Below are 3,923 nucleotides of genomic sequence, written 5' to 3' on the forward strand. Positions count from 1 at the left end.
GAATCCCTTCTTTTAACCGATTCGCCAGCCAGGAAGAAACTTAAGAAAAAAAAAAGACTTCCAACGCTGGGAAGGTTTCTCACCATAAAAGGAGGGTATCGAATTAAAAACTGACTGGATATTATGATCAAGATTCTTTAAAAATACATCGCAGTCAGTCACGTTTTTGTATATTGTTACTAATAAAACACCGACTGAAACTCATCTCCGGTCTTCATCACTTTTATTCAGCATATGGTTTAAAAACAACTTTCAACACTTCTCTACTTAATAACAACGATGCAAAAAAAAAGAAAAACATTAAAGGTATGATCGGGGTGCATTTTCTACACATCCATCCCGTTTTCAGGCGAAAAAAAACATTAAAAAAATCAAAGGTCAAAGCTTCTTTCTACGTTTAAAAACGGGGATTTACATTATGCAAACGCGATAAAACTTTAAAGGTATGATCGGAAGGCCGCTCTCACACATCCATCCCGTTTTCAGGCGGAAAAAAAACACATAAAAAAAATCAAAGGTCAAAGGTCAAAGCTTCTTTCTACGTTTAAAAACGGGGGTTTACATTATGCAAACGCGATAAAACTTTAAAGGTATGATCGGAAGGCCGCTCTCACACATCCATCCCGTTTTCAGGCGAAAAAAACATAAAAAAAAAATCAAAGGTCAAAGGTCAAAGCTTCTTTCTACGTTTAAAAACGGGGGTTTACATTATGCAAACGCGATAAAACTTTAAAGGTATGATCGGAAGGCCGCTCTCACACATCCATCCCGTTTTCAGGCGAAAAAAACATAAAAAAAAATCAAAGGTCAAAGGTCAAAGCTTCTTTCTACGTTTAAAAACGGGGGTTTACATTATGCAAACGCGATAAAACTTTAAAGGTATGATCGGAAGGCCGCTCTCACACATCCATCCCGTTTTCAGGCGAAAAAAAAACACATAAAAAAATCAAAGGTCAAAGGTCAAAGCTTCTTTCTACGTTTAAAAACGGGGATTTACATTATGCAAACGCGATAAAACTTTAAAGGTATGATCGGAAGGCCGCTCTCACACATCCATCCCGTTTTCAGGCGAAAAAAAAATCAAAGGTCAAAGGTCAAAGCTTCTTTCTACGTTTAAAAACGGGGGTTTAAATTATGCAAACGCGATAAAACTTTAAAGGTATGATCGGGAGAGCGTTCTAAGACGGGGGTTACATTTTCACACGGAAAAACATAAAAAAATAGGAACGCCGGTTAACACAAGCCGTGACAATATTTAAACTCATGCAGAGGCCCTGCTAGCTGGTTACAGGAGGTATTGCAGCTTTTCTTAAGGCAATAACGATATTTTTTCACAAAATCAGAAACCAAATCATCGTTCCCGATAGTATTTTCGGAGTATAAAGACACCACGTCCTGGTACGACTTCCCACTGACTCTGTTATACAGATAATACACGCAGTGTTGTCCACATACGTCGGATAACTCGTGCTGAAGCTGCTTGTTGTGATACAGAATGTTTTTAACATCTGGGAGATTCTCCAGATATCGCAGGATGCTTTTAGGGTAGTAATCAAAGTCAGGGCTGAGGCCGACGAGTCAAAAAATGTGGCTCGACCATTTTTTTCAACGGTGAGCGCTAACCAGTGTTCCCCCGGTAAATGTCTAGGGTGGGTGTTTACAATGAAATATACGGGAGGGCCCGGCTTGATCCGGAATAACTCGTCAGACGCAAAAACACCGGCAAACAGGTCTCCTATTAAGCCCCTCATAACAGCGTCCAATTCCAGGGTGTTCATCAGTAAAAATCCACAAGGACCTGTCGCTTGGAATTAATCTCCAGGAGAGAATCGTAACACGCGTACACTATCAGCGTGGTGGTATGCGGAGTCGCGACTCTGAATCTCATCTCAAGTCGCAGGGTGCCTGTGGAGACGGGGCTCAGAGCGCCACTGTCCTCCTCCGGGTTTAAATTGAAGACGTACAGCGTGTAGCCGTGCGCAAAATCCTCCCGGTCTATACAGAGAGGCTGGTCTTTGAGGTGTCGTCCGGTCGCGGTGTAGAGATTGTAAAACTCCCTGACAGAGAATTCGTTGTTAAATTCAGGCTGGAAAGCTTTAGCCGGCAGCTGTCTCCCGTTTTGACTGAGTGCGAGGTACTCCAGGTCATAGTGTGCAAATTCAAACGGGGACAGATCTCTTCTCCCACTGAATGCATTGTGATTCACCATACCCAGAACCACATATTTGGGCATGGTTCCTAAAAACAGGTTCTCCTGGTTGCATATCCTGGAATGGCTGGGGATCACATAAGTCTTAACGTTGATTCGTGATAACGGGTACACGGCGTTCCCTTTCATGAGAGCCGCAGAGTGACCCAATCTCACTGCAGGGGATACGGTGACTTTCTTAACGAATAGGGACGCGCCCAGAATTTTCAGCTTGAAAGTGGAGGCCGCCAGCCCCATCAGGCAGAAAGCATCGCTGGCTCGAATTAATTTAACTCTTAGATCAACGTTATTCAGAAGAAGCCTCTCGCAGAAAAATATGTCCGCGTGCAGCGGACCCTGAACTTGAAATTCACGCGATTCGGCGCTAAAGCGCGCTCTGCTCACGAGGCCTTTATTCGGGCCCGCGTCATCCACAGCGGTCGAATTGTGCTGACCCGGGGTGTCCTTGTAAAACAAACCGCCCGTGAATTGCGATTTCAATGAAGCGGGGGAAAAGTTCAGCAGCGTCTCAATCAGCGCCCTGTACGGGTGCGTCGCGCTGGACTGGGAAATCAGCCGGTCACCCAGAGTCACGTCGACTTGCGAGAAAATCGTATTGAGAGGATAATTTATGACGCCCACGTGGGCGTCATTAGCCAGGTCAGTCCCGTCGGCGTTTGTAATTTTCATTCGCAGATAAAGCAGCGTATTATTGAGGTCTAAATACCTCTCACCGTGTCCGGGGATAAAAAACTCGATAGGGCCCATGTCAGGGCTGATAACGGGCTGACTTCAACGTATTGGCTTTGCTCGATGGACAGCTGGGTCCCGGGGACGGCGAATAAATCCAATTCGCTCATGGTGCATTCGGGGGAATTATTTCGCAAAAGAGACATTGTTTAAGAGAAAATATCCCCGGACAACCTCCTCTTCTTATGCTTCCTTCGAACTGTTCTGCTTTTTCCGGGGGTCTTTCGCTTTTTAACCATTTTGACCCGTTTCCCCGGGGGGCGTTTCCGGGGCCTTCTTGAGAGCACCATGATCCCGGACCCCCGCTGCTGCTCGGGTTCCTGACTCTGTCCGGCCCTCTCAACAACGCGGCTCACTACATCGGAAGCGATGCTTCGGGCTGCGTTTTTCAGGTGAGGTTTGGCGATCGTGTATCCTTGTTTAATCAGCGGCGACACAAATTTGAACAGTTTCGAAAATATGTTCCCGAGCCCGCGTCCGTACATAACAGGAGCGCCGTGGAAGCCGTGAAGGCCGTTCCCGACTTGATTTTCATAGTAAGGCACAAATTTATAAATGTCGGCTTTGTGCGCTGCCCCAGCCATTTTTTTATCCCGCCGGTTTAAAATGTAATGTCACAACCACTTTACCGTATCTGAAATCCACCGATCGATCTTGATCGCTTTTGATTTCGATGCGTATTGTCTCAATATGTCTTTTGGAGACCGGGATGTAATAAGCGGGGTTGAATTTCTTTGTAATTATTTCCCCGAAACGACCCTCAATTTCGAACGCTCGGAGGAGAGGAGCAAAAGCGTCGCCCACCGCCTGAGGCTGTACAACGTCTGTATAATATCGGGGTAGCGGGGACAGCTCGTGACCCCGGGTCCGCATCTCAGCCATTGATTAGGCTGCATCCCCAGCATGTACGCTGTCGGGGCTTCAAAATATACCTGGCTGGTACCGTCTCCTTCCCACAGAAACTTTTTCTGGATACCGTCATATT

This window comes from Thalassophryne amazonica, chromosome 1 (genome assembly GCF_902500255.1).
Source record: "Thalassophryne amazonica chromosome 1, fThaAma1.1, whole genome shotgun sequence".
NCBI lineage: Eukaryota > Metazoa > Chordata > Actinopteri > Batrachoidiformes > Batrachoididae > Thalassophryne > Thalassophryne amazonica.